The sequence below is a fragment of the Staurois parvus genome, unplaced genomic scaffold (genome assembly GCF_062004578.1).
Source record: "Staurois parvus isolate SC_StPar_1 unplaced genomic scaffold, SC_StPar_1.0 ptg000098l, whole genome shotgun sequence".
Taxonomy (NCBI): domain Eukaryota; kingdom Metazoa; phylum Chordata; class Amphibia; order Anura; family Ranidae; genus Staurois; species Staurois parvus.
In genome coordinates, this window is record NW_028317894.1 from 329,777 (window position 1) to 351,625 (window position 21,849).

General features: G+C 41.1%; 1 long non-coding RNA gene across 1 annotated transcript; it reads right to left on the reverse strand.

The window, feature by feature from the left end:
- Positions 1–438: 438 nt before the first annotated feature.
- LOC149467855 (uncharacterized) lies at positions 439–20,957 on the reverse strand. The gene is made up of 3 exons (XR_016311819.1): positions 20,878–20,957; positions 19,052–19,120; positions 439–527 (listed from the first exon to the last, which is right to left on the reverse strand). It is a non-coding gene; the product is annotated as an uncharacterized LOC149467855 (long non-coding RNA).
- Between the last annotated feature and the right edge of the window lie 892 nt (positions 20,958–21,849).

Sequence of the window (21,849 nt, forward strand, 5' to 3'; positions counted from 1 at the left end):
TGATCCTCTGATTTGCTGATCTTCCTCTGTCTCTGGTCCCTGCTAAATTCTCTCTATATATTGCTCCCATGCTGTACACCACATGTGACATTGCTTGTTTCTCCTGCTCTGGTCCACCAGCTCTGCTGATCCTCTGGTTTGCTGATCCTCATCTGTCTCTGGTCCATGCTCATCTCCCGCTATATTGCTCCCATGCTGTTCACCACATGTGACATTGCTAATTTCTCTTGCTCTGGTCCACCAGCTCTGCTGATCCTTTGCTGCTCAGTCCTCGCTCTCTGGTCCCCACTAACCTTCCACTATAGCATTCTCATGTTGTACACCAAGAGTCCCGTGTGCTATTTGCTCCCCTCCAGTCTGGACCCAGCTCACCTTTCCGCTGCTCTTCGCCGCACACTAGATGTGATATCTTCACCAGACACTTCTTGAATATATACACATGAACCAGAAGTGACTGCTGGTGACTTCTTTTAGGTTCGCTTGTTGGTTTTCCCAGTGCATCCTGAGATATCTCATATCTGCAATACCTACAAAACAAAGTAAAGCTGAAACTGAATAAAAGCCTCTCAAAAGCTGCAAGTGCTGTTAGGGAGCTTTGTAATATACTTCTATGGAGGTTCTGGGGATGCTTTGAAGCACCAAGAAAGCGAGGTGGAGTATAATTTTTTAAATGAAGCAAAGCAAAGCAAATGCAACATGTAAACAGGACTGTAAGCTTAACATTTTCTTTAGTAAAAGATGTTTTGATTTGCATTCAGAGTGCTTTAAAAAAGCATTTCCAATGCAACATTTTGAAGCAAGCGTAACAAGCCCTAAACGTATTCTGCCGTATCTATAGAAGTGCATAAATAACCCTACTGATCCAGTCTGAATTCTTGTGCCCATGCATTCTGCAGTGTTATCCCAAGGTGTATAATCAGCCTTTCCAGTTCTTTGCTTAGACTGCTAAACACTTACCCCTATGTTGTTAGGATGAGAAGAGGACGTAGTTTAGGCAACAGGGCAGACCTGACACCAAACCTTGTGATTTCAGTCCAGAAGAGGCACTGGAAGAGTACCTGAAAGCATGTTTGCCAGGATCAACAAGTATCTTTGTGTCCTTAAAGCCACCTTAACTACTTCCCATCCGGTCCTTGAACATAAACAGGTGGAAGGGAGCAGCACTGAAGCGGGTTGCTGTTTATAAACGGCCTTCGCATTCACTGCCTAGGAGCATGCGGCACCTCGATCCGGTACCTGCTGTGTCATCAGGACACAGCGGAACACCGATCGCTGTACGGGACCTCTGTGGGAGGTCCCGATTCATGTGATCCCTGATTGGCCAATTAGTGATCACATGAATAATAGTAAACAAGATGTCACTTTCTGACATCATTGCTTACTACTAGTGAAATCTGTGAATGATCACAGAGGTCATATGGTACAAGGTTATTCACAACAGCCTTGTACCATGTGACAAGCTGTGACCAATCACAGCTCTCACAATAATTCTCAATGGCTGCAAGAATGCAGCCAGAGAGAAGGAGAAATTTGTGCTTTTACAGCCTTTATGGGTGTAAAAGCAATCAGTGTAAAAAAAGAAAAAAAATCTTCATCACTCCCCATGAGTAGTATAGTGTCAATATGCTGACACAGTACTGCTAGGGTGATGGTATGTTAAAAAAAACCCATAAATAATAATATAAAAAAAATAAAAATGTAAATATTTTTTTTTTAAATTATAATTTTTGGTTATAAACTATTTTTTTTTTTTACTAAAAAGATAGATGAATACATTTTGGCCAATATTTATGAAGAAAGATTATTTATTTGCAAAATGTTCTAAGAAAAACACTTTTTTTTTTCAAAATGTTTGGCCTTTTTCATTTATATGGCAAAAATCAAAAATCCCAAAGGTTAATAAATACCACCAAAATAATGTTTTATCTGTCTCAAAAAAATGCTAAAAAATTCATATGGGTACAGTGTTGCATGACCGCACAATTGTCATTCAAAGTGTGATAGCACTGAAAGCTGAAAATTGTCCTGGACTGGAAGGGGATGAAAGTGTCCAGACTTGAAGTGGTTAAACACCTCAGAACACATTCAATTATACATTCCTGCTATGTACTTGTTTATTTTTCTGTATCTCTCATAATTTCAGACAATGAAGTTATATATACATTGTTTTATTTTTTAAACAAACAAGGCTTTCTTTTTGCAAAACAAATCAAAATTATTTTATTTTGTATGCAATTATGAAAATGAAAAAATCAATTGTTTTTTATTTTGACTAATGTTAGTTTTAGCATCACTGTAGATTTCTGGTAAAAATCATGGCAAAGTAATTTACAAATAAAAACAAAGTTTAAATATTAGTAAAAAAAAAGCAAAAAAAAAATAGCTAAGGGAGAAGGGAAGGAAGGAACAAATTAAGGTTGATTACAGTTAACAAAGGTTTAATAAGGAGTTAAACATGAATACATTTAATTAAAAAACTTTTAACTTGTAAGGTGGCTTTAACTGATTTCATATTCAGGTAAAAGGTAATTCATTTGATCTACATAAATGCCATTACATGATATTAAAGTGGTATTAAATCCAAAAGCAAAAAATAATATATTGCAGCTTGCCAATGATTAAAATGGTTTTAAACCCTTACATATATCCAGTGAACTGACTGGCCTCTGGTGATACACAGAGATGAAGTAAATCCTCCTACGTATGTTGTACCGGTTTATCTGCAGTATCCTCTTCTCTACAGCTGTTAAGAGTGAAGAATGTATACAGTTTGTCTGAGCTTTCATAAAGCAGGGGGCACGGGAAGCTGAAGTTACACTCTGCAGAGCTCAGTGAAAGCTGATTGGAAGGAGCTTGAAGGACTATACAGTAGGTAATAATGAAGTGCTTTGATGGATTGGTGTTAAAACATATCTAAACAGCCTTACCAGGTAATTTTGACCCTTACCAATTTGCGTACAGAGCCAATAGAAGCATTGAGGATATTAGAGCTCTGGCACTACAGTCATCTGGAACACTCTGGCAACTACGTAAAAATGTTGTTCATTTGCTATAATTTGGCTTTTAACACCGCTGTCAAAGATCTATTGGCGCAGAAGATGCTGAAGCTGACTATGCTCTTTCCCTTTGCTCTTGGTTAAAGGATTTCTTGGTAGGCCACCCACAGGTGGTCAAATCGGGCAAGCATGTTTCATCCCAGCGTGAGGTCAGCATAGGAGTACTGCAAGGTTGTGTATTGAGCCCTCTTCTTTACTCTCTGTACATTTGTGATTGTACTCCCTGCTTTTCTACAAATAGTATCATCAAATTTGCAGATGATACCACCATAGTAGGTTGCATCACAAGAGGGGATGAGAAGCATTACAGGGAAGAGTTGGCCAATCTAGTAGAGTGGTCAGAGGCAAACAATTTGTCCCTAAACACTGGGAAGGAATGAAAAACTGATTTTAGGAAGAGCATGACTAACATGGTTCCATTTACATCAGAGGAGAATTGGTAGAGCAGGTATCAGCATTTGAGTTTTTAGGTATCAATATTACAGAAAATATAGCTTGGTCATTGAATGTGACAGCTGTTACCAAGAGGTGTCAGCAACATTTATATTTCCTGAGACGTCTTAGGAAATCTGGCCTAAGGAAAAACATCTTAGAGCCCTTCTTACACTCCGCCATGGGAGTGTGCTGACATACTATATTTTAGCCTGGTATTCCACCTGCACACTGGCAGAGAAGGCTGCCCTTCCGAAAATAATCAAAGTTGCACAGAAGGTCGTGGGCTGTAGGTTTGTTTTTTTTAAGCAAAATTTACAAGTCCCTGTTGTGTCAACAGGGCAGGCAAAAGAGTAAGTGACCCATCCCACCTTGGAAAATATATTTTTGAACTACTGCCAACTGGCAGCAGGCTCAGAAACATAAAGGTGAGGACAAACCGATTCAAGGAAAGTATCTTTCCAAGAGCTATCCAGGCCCTATATGATAATTTTGAATAAACTATTCTAGCTCCAAGTGACTTTGCTTGTTTATGTGGTAGGGGTTTCTTTTAGGTTTTTATATGGGAGCGTGATGTTCAAATGTGTTTATATTGAGGTTGTTATATGTTTCGCATATGCGTGGAGTTTTTTTTTATAGAATTTCATTGTAAGTTATGTTGCAATGACAAGAAAAGTATTTGTCTTATCTTACCTTATCTTGTCATCATTTTGCACATGAAAGGCTGAATTTATGATGCAGAGCAGGACCTAGCTGTCAAAATGATATTGTAATTGTACCAGGAGAGTAGCAACAGGGGAACTGGAGCATAGTGCAGGAGATACACTTTAGAAATGTCTTAAAGTTTGCTAGTGTGTATCTTATACCCCCAAGACCTTTAAGTGGTTAAAAGGACAGAACATTGAGAAATGTGCATGTATGGCAGAAAGTGCATATAAATGCTCATATATACTGCATATTTCTTTGCCCTGAAATTCCATCCACTTTAAGCAGGAGCACACAGTGCATATATTATATTACCTCTATGCTGTGTGCTGATCTGTCCCATAGCTCTGTATCTCCACCTTCTTCTAATTGGCAAAGTGTCAGGACCTGGAATTTCAGCAGTGTCTGGTAGTGACTCTTCTTGATGAGCCACCTGGAATGCTGGGCAGCTCCATTCACAATTCCTAGGATGATCCTACCTTGAACATTGTTTGTCTTGAACCTTGAACTTTTAGCTCTTCTCAAGAACTTTCTGATTTAAGCCATGTCTCTGCATTTCCTGTTTGCCAGAATATTGTGCTCTCTCCAACCTATATCTCACTCTTTTTTCTCCTTGTCAGGGACATGTTGGCCGTGGCATAGATGAGGCTTGTAGCCACACATGAATGTGCAGTGTCTGGTAGTGACTCTTCTTGATGAGCCACCTGGAATGCTGACCAGCTCCATTCACAATTCCTTGGATGATCCTACTTTGAACAATGTTTGTCTTGAACCTTGAACTCTTAGCTCTTCTCATGAACTTTCTGATTTAAGCCATGTCTCTGCACTACCTGTTTGCCAGAATATTGTGCTCTCTCCAACCGATATCTCACTCTTTTTTCTCCTTGTCAGGGACATGTTGGCCGTGGCATAGATGAGGCTTGTAGCCACACACGATTGCGCAGGCGTGAGCCTACAAATGCTCGTGCTGTTGTGTGCAGGCGTGTGCATATGCGCACACATGTGTGCAGGTGTGTGCGCATGGCAATGCACATTGGCTAATTCTGGTGCCTATTGGCCTATATAAGTGCAGCAGCTGCACTAGTGAATTGCTGTCTGTTCTACAGCTCTCCCTGTGTTCCTGTGTCCGTTCCTGTATTAATACCTCTGATTGTCCCGACTTATCCTGACCAGCGGTGGACTGACCATTTGGAAACTCAGGCACTGCCTGAGGGCCCAGGGTCAGTAGGGGGCCCCATGAGATGCCCCTGGTACCTTTTTCATAGGCTTTTTTGAGTTTGGGCAAGGACACAGGGGCCCCATGATCCCCTATTGCCCGGGGGCCCCATGAGTTGTCAGCCTGCCCCTGATCCTGACCGTGCTTGAACACTTCCTGCACTGACCTTGGCTTGCTTCTTGGATTCTGTCTCTGCCTACGGTATCTGCCTCACTGCTGCTAACATTGGCCTATGATTTGACCTCTCTTCTGCCTGCCGTGTATGCTTGACTTTCCCGCCTGTTACCGACCTGGCCCGTCTGACCCTGCATCCAGCTTCACCTGCTACCAGCCTGCTCTGCTGTGTCATCTGCCCGCTGTCAGCCTGTCTGCTACCAGCCTGCTCTACTGCGCCATTTACGGCCAGCCTGCTCTGCAGTGACGTTGGCCTACAGCCTGCTGCTTCACTCCTGGCATCCATTCAGCAAGTTATCAGCTATTCCTCAGAAGACTACTGGACTGATCAGGCACTCATACCCCACCGTGCTCTTGTGGTTGCTGTTCCACCTTCAGTGACCCCTGAGCCGGAGCTGTACGAGAAGCCTTCCTCTACATGTCAGGCTCAACAACAAGGTGCATGACACTCCTGCTGCCATTCATATCTTTGCTCCCATTTGTTACCACCCTTTGACTTGTTCCTTGACTACGCTTCTCCTTAATCCCAACCTGCAACCACTCATTACTGACCTTTGGATTGTTTACTGAGTACGCTTCTGCTTGATCCCTACCTGTTTCTCTGCTACAGGACCCCGGCCTCCTGGTGGGGTGATCTTGAGGACCGCGACCTGGTACTAACACGCAGCTAAACCCATCTCTACCATCAGGAGCTCTAGTGAATACTGGTTAGTACTTAGACCCCGCACCTCAAGTAAACCAGTGTCATTATACCACCAAGACCTTTAAGTGGTTAAAAGGACAGAAAATTGAGAAATGTGCATGTATTGCATATAAATGCTCATATATACTGCATTTTTCTTTGCCCTGACATACCATCCACTTTAAGCAGGTGCACACAGTGCATATATTATATTACATCTACGCTATGTGCTGATCTGTCCCATAGCTCTGTGAGACATTTGTATACCTATCCCACTTGTCGGCAAGAGCTGCTCCACTGCTATAGCTACTGGCTTCCAAGCTTGACTCCAGACCATGACACAAAGGACACTATAAATGACATTGAAAATCTGGGCACCCTGAAGTGCCTCTGACTTGGTAGAAATCCCCTTTAAGTATTACAGAGTGTTGTAAAACAAAGAAGTTAAAATGAAATAAAGTTTCTGAAGTTTTAATTATGGTTGTATTGTGCTTTGTGATACTGCAGCTAGTTTGGGTCATGCAGGATTGAAAATGTGAAGTGTAATTATATCCATACAATGTGTATGTTTCTATGCTTTGCAGCTGTAACCCATCTAATACCCAGAACATTAAGCTATTACAGCTATAGCTGCCTTGTTCTATAACAAACGTGTCAAGTCATTGATCTTGTTCCTGTAATTCCATCTGCTGCGCTTGGCTCCTTGGTTCCTATGGATACCTCTTCACTGTGGATGGGCTGAGCGCTCACCGAGAAGCAGGTACCAATTTAGCTTTACAGAGGGAATTCAGATATTACACTGTGCCTAAGCTGAAAATGAAATCTGTGATCAATGAAAGCATTTACAAAGCAAGAAAATGAAACTGAGTGGAAGGAACATTACATTGACCGAACGTGGAAACAAGTTTGGCCTTTGTCGATGGAAAGAAAAGTTTGAGACAGTGAAGTTTAAATTATTCAGTTATATGTAAACTCAAAAGTAAGGGGCTTAATGTGAATTTGTACTTTGGCCATAACCTTAACTGGATGGCATTTACATAGATGTAGACCTGGGAGAAATGTATGAGGGTGATATAGTAGTGGTGCACGCAGGGGTGTATTTACCACAAGGCAAACAGGGCATTTGCCTAGGGTGGCATTTTTCAGGGGGGCATCAGCATCTTTCAGGGGGGGGGGCAGCTGCATTTTTCAGGGGGGCAGTGGCATTTTTCAGGGGGGCAGCGCCACCCCCCAAAGGAAGGGATGGAATAAGAAACACACGCAACATGGGGACCTGGTGGGATCTGAGAGAGGCTGCGGGCTGCTTGATGGTGTATGCAGAGCCTGATTCTTGTTCCTGGGGATGTCTGGAGCTGTGAAAGTGAGTGTCTTCTCTCTCGCCGGGGGGGGGCATTGCCAGTGTATGGAGGGGGGGCTAGTGGTAGTGGAAGGCTCTCTTGGGTGGGGGTGGGGGGCTGGGGAGTTCTTGGTCAATGCCAGGCTGTCTTCGTGGGGGAGGGGGGTGCTGTTCAGTGTCAGGGTCTCTCCGTGGAGGGGGGGAGCCAATTTTTGTGTTGCCTAGGGCAGCATGAAACCTAAATACACCACTGGGTACATGTAGCCTAAAGTGAGCGTGTGGCTAGTTTAACTAAGGGGTATGGCTAATTTAAATAATGAGCATGCATTCTTCATGTAATCAGCTTAACAAAAATAGAGATTTCATAGAATTCTTCCAACCTCAAAAAGGTCTTGATGTGCATTTGTAGCAATTAACAGCAGTGCCTAGATTCTTCTTTTCGCACTTGCAGTGTTTTTGACCCACCATTGCTACCAGCAGAACTGACTCCCTACCAACAAATCTATTGTGCTAATATTATTATTGGGGTTTATATAGCAAATAGACATGTGCATTTCATTATGATTTCTTTTTCAGGCAGAAATTTAAATTTTGGAGATTTGGATGTATAAAAATCTTCAAATGGACATAGTAGCAAATGTAAAAGAATAAAAAAAAAAAGTTATAACGAACGTCATGAATGCCTTTCATTCGGATGATATTAGATGACGTGGTAGTAGTTCAGGCCCATGGGGAAATTTATTCAATTTTCAATTTTGTTCAATAATTTGAAATCAGATAACAGATGGATCCGAATTTTATTCCATCTGTTATTTTGGATGCACATGATGCCATTCGATATCGTTCAATCAGCTCATGCCATTTCTCTTGGTAGGTTGGACTAGTGTCCTAAAATATTGAATCTCTCCAATTTGATAATATATCGAATATATAGTAATCTTCTGGAAAAATTGCAACATTTTTCTAATCCACCCAGACCAACGTATATATGAAATGAATGCTGAAGGTAGAAAATGAATTCCATAAACAAATCTGTTCAACATAATGAATATGACAAAACTAAATTCTTCAATGAACTAATGCATTCGAAACAAATTGAAAATTTTCAGAATGCACATGTCTAATAGCAAAAACTATTTATACAGCATTTTTTTCAATCAGATATTTTTTATTTTGTTTACCAAGCTTTTTTGTCATACAAACAAACAAAAATAGAAACCATCCTCCAGGATAGGCCCAGACAGTAATATAATTAGTATTGCGTTACCAAAATCAAAGAAAATTGAGACAGCTCCATATATGACAGAATATTTCTCACAGGTATTGTAGGCTTAGTAGATCAAAACCAAGTATTTTAAACAGGGCAATTTATAGCACCAAAGTACCAATGAGACCATGTACCGTTGAATTTGCACATTGCATTGTGCAGATAAGTGTGCCCCTCGAAGGCAACACATTTGTTCAATTCAACTGAGGGAAGTGTGGAGGAAACTCATTTTAAGGCTATCATTTTGCAGACCACAAATAGGGATTGTAGTATAGCAAGTGATGTGCAGTCATTGGTGGAAAAAAAAGTCAAAGTATCCGCTTGAGGTCAGCCACAAGTTTTGTGCAGAAGACTCCAAACAAGGGTAAAAATACATCCCTCCCAATGGGATAATGCTACAGGAGATGAATTGGGGTGACTTGTGGATGTGGTCACATGTGTTGCAGGGACCACTGCATTGGACAATTCTGTGCAGGAGCATGGAAGACTCTATGTAGGATAAATAGTTAAAGTGCTACTAAATCCAGAACAGTAAAATCAGAGTGGATATGCAGTAAAGCATGCTTGTTCTCACTGTCGAAACTAAGGGGTTAACCATCCTAACTATGTAAAAAGGCTGTTTGATCCTTGTTTTCTCTGATCCTCTCCTTTTTCCACAGTCCCCAATTCATATGCTGATAGTACAGAACCCTAGGAAACACTGTGCACATGCTCAGTTTGGTGTGTATTGCTAGAGAGGTTTTTTTGGGGGGGTGCACCTGATCAGCACAGGGCCAATTATCACTGTCCAGACAGAGGGTCCGGGGTCATGTAGCCTTATAGGACAGTCAGAGGAGAATGAAAACTCCTCCTACAAGATTAACTACTGCTCAGTCGCACAATGATAAAAGTCACAAGACTACTATATTGCTGATGAGAAAAAGTATTTAGCAGTTTATATTTACTAAAATAATTGCATTTCCGTGTTCTGTGTACTGTGGGAGACCGTATATAGTAAATGCAGGATTCTGGGTTTAATAACACTTTAGGTCAGCCTATGTGAGGGGGAGAGTGATGTCTTTTGAACAGCGTGTAGAATTTTTTCCCAGATGTAATCAGGTATAGGTCCCTAGACCTTTTCCCAATTTTATTTACATAGGTGGGTGAATTTACACAGATATGGGGTAAAGCAGTGTAATAAATAAAAAGGCAGCTTATGCTACAAGACTCACATTTAGTCTGGAGCTGTTCCCCACAGTCCTTTTTTTCAGCCACAAGATGTTCTTAGTTTTTCCCTGGTTGAATGATGCCCAGTCACGTCATTCAACCCAGAAGACTGAGGGCCTACAGTGAATGCAAGGTGTCATGGCTCTGTCCCCTACGGGGACACCAGAGTGCCTTGATTCATAGGATATCAAAGCAGAGAGTGGCGCTTATGTCATCACGGCAGAGCAGCTCTCTGCATCAGCAGACAACTGCTCCAGGCCAGATAAAACGTGAAGAGGAAGAAGACCCAGTGCAGTTTATTTACTTATGGTGGAGAGTGCTAAATCAGGCTCACTTCTGCATAGAAACCAATCAACTTCTAAGTTTTATGGCCAAAGCTTAATTGAACAAGCTGAGGTTAGAAGCTGATTGGTTTCTCTGCAAAATGAGTCAGATTTTGCACTCTTCAACATTAGTAAATACACCCCAGTGTGTCACGTGATAGTAAGTATAACAAAAAAAAGATCATATACAATAAATGTAACACCTTGCCATGATATTGCTAATGAACTACATTTCCCAGAGGAGTTAGCGTGTGGGTGTAGGCAGATAAATACAGAAGCCCAGGACCCCAGGGCAGGATATGAGGGGTGAGAGCTGGAGAGCAGGTGTGGAGGAGAAGGTCGTGCGGGACACTGGGGGACCAGGCTAGGAGAAGGAGAAGCTGCTGACACCGCTGATGAGTCTAGTGAGCTGTCCCGTGGGCCGGTGGTCCAGAGTGCTGCTGTTCAGAGGGATCTCTGACAGAGGAAATGCAGGAAACATTGGGGGCCCCCATCTACAAAGAGACCATCAGCTACCTGATCAGTGTTCCTCTGATTGGAGGTAGTGTCAGCAGGGGTTGGGCTTTCAGAGCAGGGTCAGGCAAGACAGGAAGCCCAAAGATTACTCACTGACCCCTGAGGGGGTAGTGCTACATAAAACATAAGAGACCCCTGGGAAGGGGGGGGGGGATATGGGGCCAGTGGAGCTAAACCTGGAATTAAGCTTTAAAGAAAATCTAAACTCTAACAAGACGTTATGTAATTTGCTAAAGCACTATGTACAATGAACCATTGTTTTTTTTTCCTGTGTCACCTTGTTTCATCTTTTTTTTTGCATCTTACTGCTGCTGTTCACCTCCAGTCTTTTATCAACATTCTGTTGACATTGTCACCTGCACATCATTGCTCTGGAATAGCTTCCTGATAGTGAAGATGGACCATTGCTCTGCGATGTTTGTTAGCATGGCCACTTGTTGCTTTATCTGGAATGGGGGGGGGGGGGTGGAGGTATGTAATAGAGTGACAACATAGGAGCACAAATGGGACCCAGTTGTCCCCTGTAACAGAAAGTGCCTGTCCATGGCAGAATCTCTATGTATTATTTTAATGAAACTTGCAGATTTAAAAACATTTCACACAAGTTTTGAAACTGAATTGACAATAAAACTAGGTCTACTTAACAGGAGTTTTTCTATTTTAGACTGTTAGTAATTCTTGACTTAGATAAAAAAAGATTTATTGTACAGTTTCAGGCAAAAAGGGTTATACAAAAGATCAACTTCTTGATTTTAGTCCTTATGGTTACTGTTTGAAGCAAGATAAATATGTTTGTGCTTTATGAAATACCATTGGTATTTTCAGGTCAAAGTAAGTAAGTATTGCTTGAGGAAATAATTTCTTTGGCTTGCCTGTGTAGCACAAATACAGATAAAAGTTATGTTGCCTGTACGTGAGCCAATCAGGCCACCTGATGCTTCTCTTCTTCAGCTGCGGGCAGAACAATCTGCGACAGATTTTGCAATCCGTAGTGAAAGCCAAATTAAATAAGTATAGGTATTAGAAATAAAGTTCAGGTTCTTGGCGATTTCCCAGAGTTTGTTGGGTTTGTGAACTTTTGGCTGAAAACTTAGCAGATTTGCCAACAGAAATAAGAAACAACCCATAATTCATACATAGCCTTTACATGGGTCAGCTGAGTCACAAGAGCCAATAATCTGAAGGAAATTATAACCCACCCCTGCTCACAAGGGTTGGCTCACAACAGCCATATTGTCAGTGTTTGTTGTTAAGCAGAGATGGCAATTCTTCATATGAATATACTCCCAATACCAGCTTCCCAATCCATTGGTTTAGTGTGCTTATTAAGCCCTAAAAATTGTCAGAATTGAATAAGATGCACCTCCCCACATACCTCAATGGGATTCACTGGAAAGTTTGCAACCTTAAAACTTCAAGCAAGATTGCAACACTGTTTGCAAACTTGGCAGATTTGTTTATCCCCAATAGGTATACATCATTGTCACAATCATGCACACAGGGAGAGGTGCGGTTCTCCATTTTGCTCCAAACTTCTACATTTTGGTATTTCTTTTAAACTCCTATGCTATCACTTGAAGGGGGAGGTGTAGCAGCTGTGGACACTAGAGCCAGGCACGGCTCTCACTGTGTTAAGTCTTAATGTTATCCCCTCATTCCCCCTCCCTCAGGAATGCAATCAGTGTATGATGCTGAGCCCCTGCCTAACAGTCCTCTGCCCAAACAAGGCTTGGCTTGTCCATTGTAGGAAGATACCAGTTGATTTTGGGTAGAAAAAGAAGCTGTTATGCTTTGTGTGTAGACAGAGAAGTGAGGACCGTCTGCATTTTAACATCTAGCAGACAGAGAGAAAGCCAAGTCTCCTGCGATGAACCAACAAAACTAGCAGTCGAGACCAGAATCCCTTTTAAGCTCATCAGACTTGAAACTGCTTAACCCCAGGCATCTTTGTGGGCAAGTACTTATTTACCTAAACTTCTTTCTGTTATCTGTTTGCTGTGCTGTTGTGCTCTGTATGTTTATATATATATATATATATATATATATATATATATATATATATGTTACATCTTTTTTCTGTAAATATTTCTACTGCACCCTTTTGACCTTTTAGTAATAAATCTTACTTTCTGAAAGTGTTGAACTGTTTCTATAGCTCTTTAATGTGACTTATGAATCCCTGCCACTGAAGAGCGCTACTATGAGTGTTTAACCCTCTGTATAACCCGTCTGTGGAGATAGCGGTATACCGACGAGTAACCAATCATCCTAGTGTATTGCTGAGTTTCCTCTTTCTCTGTACAAAAATGAGGTGGTGGCAGTGTGAAAGGTTAATTGCGTAATTAACCTGACCCAGTAACAAATGCTCCTAGGCTGCAGGTATGTCGATTGTAGTCGAATTAGCTGGAAAATCGATGTGCAGGGTGCAGCTGGGCGTGGTATTGTTACGCACATGTTAGATTGGCTAGTCCTTCGGTCACGAGTTGGTAAGAAGGTCAGGGGTCTGACGCCGCGCCCGCCACTATCATGTGTAAAGAAAGTTCATATTTTGTGGAAGGCTCTAAATGCATTTATATGAATACCATCAACATGTTGTCCTAGTATATCCATTGTGGGCATGTGCTATCCAAGCACATGTATTTGGCCTTAAAAAGTTCCAGGCAGAATAGGGTTAGGTCAAGCACATCGGGCAAAGGGTTCCGGGCAGAGCAGGGTTAAGTCCATCACCCAGGGCAAGTCCACCTCAGGGCAGAGATCTTGGGAGGAAAGGGTAAAATCCAGCACACAAGGTACAACCAGCGGTATGGTCTCCAGGACGGGGTTGTGGGGTCTGGCCACAGCTCAGAAGCACCCCAGTAGAGGGAGGAGGACAAGAGGCACAGAGTCCACACACACAGCAGGGTTGGCAGAGTTCTGGCAGGGAAAGGGTTTATCCACACAAGGAAGTGGGCACACAACAGGGATGGACAGGGATCCAGCACAACATGGGCGAAGTGCTTGGCACAGGGTGGTACTCTAGTACCGCAGAGCTTAGTCCAGAATCAAAAGCAACAATCAAGAGCCAGTGAGTAGCAGACCGAAAACTGGTACAGACAGGTCCAGGGGCACAGGACAGCAATTCAGGGACTCATCAGCCAACAGTGGCCTCTGTAGAGGACGTCTTGGCAGAGTAGCATGGAGAAAGAGGTCCAGAGGTCCTTCACCAACTCATCACAGATCCTCAGATGGCTCTGTGTCCTGGCCTTAGCTTCAAGACCACACAGTCCACAGTTGATGGAAGAGCAGAGGGTAGAATAAGGTTCCAGTGTCCAGAAAACCACACAGACAATGCAGAACTACTTGTCACAGCAGTGCAGAAAGTAAAGCACAGTCCATACTGAACTATCTGTCTTAGCAGTTCAATGCATCTTCCTGAGAGACCTGCAGCAGCCATGAGCTCCTCTGTCCATCACTGAAGTAAGCTCTGAACATTCTTGTGACAGACAGTAGATATATTATTTTATTTTTGTGTTGTTTTGTTGAACTCAACAGTGTGTCAAACAGTCAGCTTGCAAAACAAACAAAAGATTTCCCAGCAACACTTATCAGCCAGTTTGCGAAACAACCAATTTGGCCATGTCTAACAGTATGCTTTAAAAACAAAGGGTTAAGGGCAGGTGTGCCTGGAGGAGCCCATCCCTCATTAAAGGTACAAGGACACACGTGACACCCAGCAAAACTTTGCTGTCATTTTGGTATAGCTGGATGTTACGTGCATCCCTGTATCCTTAAGGAATGATGGGCTCCTCCAGGCACACCTGCCCTTAACCTATCCATTTATACATGTGGTTCCACTACGGAGGCTTTGGAAATTTTAGTTAGGTCCACAGTATATAGAGGACCCTTGATGTGGGACTGTGGCTTACGCATGTATTTGTTAACCACCTCCCGTCCGGCCATTGTATATAAACGGCTGGATGGTGGCAGTGCAGGGGTGGGTGCCCGTTTATAAACAGCATCCCCGTCCCCTGCTTTTGCGCGCACTCTGGACACAGTGGAACACCGATTGTCGTATGGGACTTCTGTGCGAGGTCCCGATCATGTGATCACTGATTGGCCAATCAGTGATCACATGCAGAGTAGTAAGCAAGACGTCACTTCTGACATCATTGCTTACTACGTTTGAAATCTGTGAATGATCACAGAAGTCACATGGTACAAGGCTATTCACAACAGCCTTGTACCATGTGACAAGCTGTGACCAATCACAGCTCACACAGTATTTCTCAATGGCTGCAAGAATGCAGCCAGGGACAAGGAGAAATTATTGCTTTTACAGCCTTTATGGGTGTAAAAGCAATCAGTGTAAAAAAAAAAAAATCTTCGTCACCCCCCACAAGTAGTACAGTGTCACCATGCCAGGACCCATGGACCGCTGAAGAGCCTGGCTGGCCTGCCACTGCTACTGGCCCCTTGCTCTCTCCACCACTCGTCAGAGTTCTGCTTTCTTCCTGTCTGCCAGCCGCTGTGCTGAGGATTTAACCTGGACTTAATCCATGCCTGTCAGAGTTCTGCCTCCCTGTCGTGTGCCAGCCTGGACTTAATCCATAGCCTGCCAGAGCTCTGCCTCCCTGCTGTGTGCCAACCTGGACTTAATCCATTGCCCACCAGAGTTCTGACTCCCTGCTGTGGGCCAACCTGGACTTAATTCTTGCCCGCCAGAGTTCTGCCTCCCTGTTCTGTGCCAACCTGAACTTAATCCTTGCACCTCCCTGTTGTGAGCCCAGATGGTGCTACGGACTAGGCTTGCTGTCTACCAGAACTAGATGATCCTTGTTGGGTGCCCCACCCAGTCATACGGACTTAACTCTTGTTTTGCCAGAACCTTGCTATATTCATCGTGTGCCCTCAAAATCACTTAATAAAAGCCTTGTGTGTCCCAATCCTCTCCGCGTGCATTTTGTTCCACCCACTCCTCCGTTACAATTCTGATCCTTTCTCCCAACATAGGTACGTTATACTGTCCTTTCAATTTGACCAAACCTCAAGCCCTCCCGATGCCGACACGTCTGGCTTTTCCCAGCTGCAGTACATCTTGCTGTGTGTGCCTCCTACTGAGATCAATCTCATCTCCCATTGGAATTCATAGATTTAATTAAGCAGACAAGCTGACTGCTTGACACACTTGTTGATTTCAACAAAACAACACAAAAACAAAATAATATTTCTGATCTCCATCACACCTTCAATTTGGGTATTAAGTGGGGGGGGGGGGGTTTAGAAGCACCAAGGACTATCTGTGTGGTTGACAGTCTAGACAGACAGTACACACTATTATAGTCTCCCTCTCCTTGTACTCCTGATGAAGCTTTATATATGGAACATATTGAGAAAGAAAACTCTTGTTGGTGCCAAGACAAGTGAACCTCTGGACTATTTGATACATATCTTGTACTTAGCTAGGAGTTGAGTCACCTGACTAGGTGTTCCCAAGGAGGAAATTAGTATTTAAATTTATTGCATATATTACAGTCTCATGGAGGAGGAGGAGGTAATGTGTGTGTGTGTATATATATATATATATATATATATATATATATATATATAAAAATATATATAAAACAAGTAATGTGAATAAATAAGCAAAAATAGTCTACAGTAAATAAATACACACCTTTAAAGCCCTATTGAGCTATTATTAGCAGTTCTGATAAATTGATAAGGTGGTTGAATAGTTTAAAAAAAAAACAGTTTGTGTTGATTTACTAAAATTGGAGAGTGCAAAATCTAGTGCGGCTCAACATAAAAACCAGCTTCCAGGTCTTTTTGTCAAAGCTTAATTGAACAAGCTGAAGTTAGAAGCTGATAGGCTACTATGCAGAGCTGCACCAGATTTTGCACTCTTCTGTTTTAGTAAATCAACCCCATTGTGTTCTTGGAGAACTGGGCTCATTTTTCAGTTGGCTACAGGTTCTGTGCTAGGGATGGTCTGTATCTTAATTAGGATGGGTGCAACTTTGCTGGGATACTTGATATTAAAGCCAGTGGCAAACTGAAGAAGCGCTCACATAGGCTGACAACCCTTCTTTTAATTGAGAGGCAGTGACCTAATGTTGTCAACGAAAGGAAGAGCTGTTATTGGCAGGATACCCAGGCAGAAAATATTACAAGAGTTTCACAAAAAATGATTTGCTTAAGAAAATTGTATACAATGAAGCACAATACCAAACATATTGAAAAATAGATTTAAGATCTACATATAAAAAAAAAATGTGTTACTTTCATTTTGTTAATTCATATTTTGCTATTGTATTAGGTATAAACTCTAACGGAAAAATAAGGGTATTCACAAATAAGAAAGTTGTTCAACATTTTTTTTTTCAGGAATCTTTGCTTTTCTTAGTTCAGCTGGTTTGTATGTACAGTGTCATGCACCTCACTAAAAGCCCTGGTCTCTGATCTTCCAATTTTGTGTGCACACAAAGGGTGACAACAATTGCTGGACAAAGAGAAGCACCCTGGAAAGGAAGTGTCTTTGGTAACATTTTAAAAACATTTATCTTTAAGAAAAGCAACCTAAAGATAAAAAAGAATAGGGCTTAAAAATATAAAATGTAGTTCTTGGTTTTAAATACACTTTAAATGCACAAATGTATAGATTATCCATTAGAGGCAAAATAAGATTACCTGCTACAATGATGTAAATTAACTGGTTGGGTGAGCTTAATAAATAAGGTGAATCTGTGTTCACTATCTGTTCCATACCCAATCATGTGCAAGGGAAATGAAAACAACTGGATTTTATATTATGCATCATTAGATGATTGAAGTAAACACAGCTTCACCTTATTTGCCAAGCTCAATGGACATTAACTGTGCTAAGTGAAAAAGTCCTACTTCTGTAATAAATAACCCATAGACTTGCAATTTTCTCAGGATCAATGAGAGAGGGGCAATATCGCAAATCATTTTTTAGCATTGCAAACCAGGAAGCAGAGCCTAGGGTGCATTGGGCAACTATGGCTACCTTCATGAACAAACTATAAATTCAAGCAAGGCTTTTAAAACATTAGCAGATGTTGACTGAAGATTGATGACGGTGAAGATTATTAACACCAAGCTGATTTCCTTTACATGTTTATCTAGGAACACATTGGACAAACTGTACATTGCCATTAATTAAATCAATTCAAGTGACATTTTCCCTTTATTGGATTACGTAGCTTCACAACAGATGCACATTCTACTGTTTCAGTGACAAATGAATTGGCTGGTAATTTTGCAAATAATAGACAATGTTGTTACACCATCAATTTTGTTTTTTGTTACCCCTTTTTTATTCCCAGTTCAGCAATGAAATTACACACAGCTTCGTTGCATTGTACAAAGAAAATTCACAGAAATAAGTAGTGAAGAGTTCTCAGAAGCAATAACAATAGAGAACATTGCTAAATGGTATCAAGATCATAAAAGAGCTCTGCTCAGGTTTTTCTATTATAAAATGTAATGTGCATTTATGAAGTATTATAGGATTGCTGTGGAACTCAATAACAATATTTTCACACTGAGAGCTGAATATTTTTAAAGGGTATCTACACATGAATTATTTTGTTTTTTGGCTAATGGCATGAGCATGTTCTAAAACAATAATCTTTTATTTTCTTTGTAATAAATAAAAGAAAAACATAACAAAAGGTGTCTTGGAAACTGTTTATTATACTGCCTATGCTGATAAACTGGTGTAAAACATTTATTGTGAGCCTGTTGCGGACTTTTCCAAGTGGTGGATTTCAAACTCATCTCAGTTAGCACCTTACTGTGTACCTAAACTAGGATCTAAAATGTAATATATTGCAGTTTACCAGTTCTCAGATGGTGACTGCATCTGTTTTTTTTTTTTTTTAATCAGGCCATTTTCCTTTATTCTTATCTGGTGGTCCTGCCAGTAACACACTTCCTGTCCTAGACTGACAACTCTCACTCGCTGTACTGTATTTAAAGAGGAGCAGTGTTGTCACTCTAGGAAAGGAAGAAGGGCTAGAGAACACCTTCCCCTTATCTTCATAACATAAAGGGTGGTGTTCTGTAGAATTAAACTAGACAGGGCTAATAACACTGCATGAGAAAACACCACAGACAGCACAAGTAGTTAAGCTTACTGGATTCCTATGACAAAAGTTCCAGAAGTGATGTAGATCTGGACAGGGCAGCCAGGGACAGATCTAGGTCTGCAGAATACATACAAAAGGTGATATAATTAATAGATTATTTTCTGATAGCTTCACATAGGCTGTGTTCATACCATATAGGTACAATGGAGCATACACACATTCCCACATGCCAGGTACCAGTGTTCCTTTAATTCTTCCTCTACCAATGACTCCAATGCATTTCAATGATGTGAAGAAATGTCATTGAAATGTCCAAATTTTCAACAAAAGGTTAGCATCCCTAGTTAATAATTGTTAGTTAAAATGCAAGTCAAATTTATTATTTTATAGGCATGGACATTTTCATATACATACGCATTTCTGGTGATATTAGTAGCTGGTTTTTATTTTAGATTATTAGTGCCTGAAAATTTTATTGTAAAGAAAATTGTTTCTGCTCTTAGGAAAAATACTGAAATTTATTACTGTAAGTATTTTTATTTGGAGTCTGCAAATCATTTCCATACACTTCCATAGTACAGAAATGAACCAGCAACAGAGCTGTGTATGACGATCCCACAGTCTCACTTGTATCATTTGCGCCCATTAAACAGGCTCTCAATTCTACTTTCTGCATTGGGCCACCCAGGGGTTCACTGTTCTGCCTCACACTTCCAGACCTCACACGTCTAAGCAAGCAAGTTTAATAGAGCTGTATTTCCTCTTTATATTAATTTATTGGAAAGCATAAAACCAGAATTACATCCATCCACCAGGGATGAGATTTTAACTCATTCTGGCTTTTCCAGGAGATCTTGTATTTTCATTAGCTTGGTGCTGACTTTCATTTTGTGTTTCATTTTACATTTCTATTCCTTTATCAAACTACTGATGAAAACAGAAAAAAAGAAGACTTGTGAAAATATATGGCAAATGATGTGCTGCACTACAATCCAAAATAAACCAATATTGTATGTGACAAAAAATTATTAGATAGTATATAACAAACATTCAAATACATGAATATGAAATATATATAAAATAAATATGGAATGTCCTCAATAAGTCCAAAACGGTGCAATCCAAAGGGTGTGGAGAAATGACAATTCTCCAAAAACACATCTTATAAAGTGCTTCACTGCAACTACCACACAGACACTCAATTCAACTTACCGGACAGATATGACTCTAAAGTTATAAAGAGACTTATTTCACTTGTATTGGTTATTCCTCACATCAAGCAATCTGGTCTTTACAGGATGTTTTCATTCACTTTAGCAAGAATGCCGCAATGCACATGGCTCTCCAACAGTATCAACCAGTATATCCCCAAAGAGGAGAGTCACAAGCACTACATAGTGTGAAATCCAACTAAAACACTTTATTAAAGACTTCAATGCACTCACAAGGAATAAAAGACAATCAGCGCTGTATAAAAAACATCAAACTGCAGTAAGTATTGCAATATTACCTCACTTCAGGTAAAATGTAATAACATCACAGGGTCCACCCTTTGCATCTCATCATGACTGAGATCATCTGGGGCACCATGTTGAGTCATCATGTTTATATACCCTATCATTAACAAGATACATAAAAATATATCTGTCCATGAACTAGATGGCTGCAATTTAAAGTTCATGTCAATGCCAAAACACTTTTTGTTTTAGTTTTGGTAGAGTGGGGGGTGATTGGAACTCCTGGTCCTCTCTGGAGCTCCATTAGGGAAATCAGGGCAGGGAGTGTGGAATTGATCCTTTTTATAAAAAGGAACTCCCCCACCTCCCTCACCTTCCCCTGCTTTTTTAAACCCCTTTTGTCCTCAATTGACATACTCATCTGTCCAGTGAATCCAGTGTTATCCTGCTGTGATCTGATATAGTCCGGACCCCTTGACACCATCTTCTTCTCTAACTTCATCAGGAGCAGGCTGTCTCTTTTGGGTTCTTGAAGACAGCTCACGATGAGGTTACAGGAGCAGGGACATATCATTCTCACCTAGGCGAGAATAGAAATAAGGGTTGGGGGTCAATGCTTTTTCACATTATGCTGGAGAGGGGGAATAGTGCCAGGAGGAAAGGCATTATTGAGAGGTCTGTTTGAGGTGGAGTACTGAAAGGCTACAACCCATCGGATTTTCATTTCTGTCTGTGTCCCTGTTGCAAATTGTCTATCACTTCCTGTTTTGTGAAACATGTTAGTTGTACAAGACGTAAAGGAAATCTCTCTAATCTTTACACTTTAAAAATAAAAGACTCTGGTGCCGGCCCAAAGAAAATAAGGAAGGATTGGTACACATGTTATAACACACATTGTGAATGAGCCCTGATAGCTTACACGTAAATCTAAAGCACTAAAGCATCCCACTGATAAACGGCATTCCTGCTAATCCATTCAGCTACAACATAGGTCACACTAATGTATGCCTAACTTCACCATCCTACAGTTCCTAACACTGCTCAGTACATTGAATATGTGAACTGATGATCTCTACTTGTAGAGTCTTTGCATTTATCAAACAATGGGTAATACCACTTGCCACATGCGGTTGGTACGGCTGCAATATTATAATATATGGATGGTGATAACAGGTGATAAGCTAAAATGCAATGCTTAGTGTCTCACTAGGCCCATAGGATAAGATATATTGCTTACAATTTGTATAACTGAGACTGAAATGCAGGTGGTCAGGTCATTTTCAATGATGAACTTCCCCCTGGGGGGGATAGAACACCACACTTGCAGATGCTAATTTCAAACCTCACTTCTGATAGTCAGTGTGCTATAGTCATTCCAACAGAAGGCTG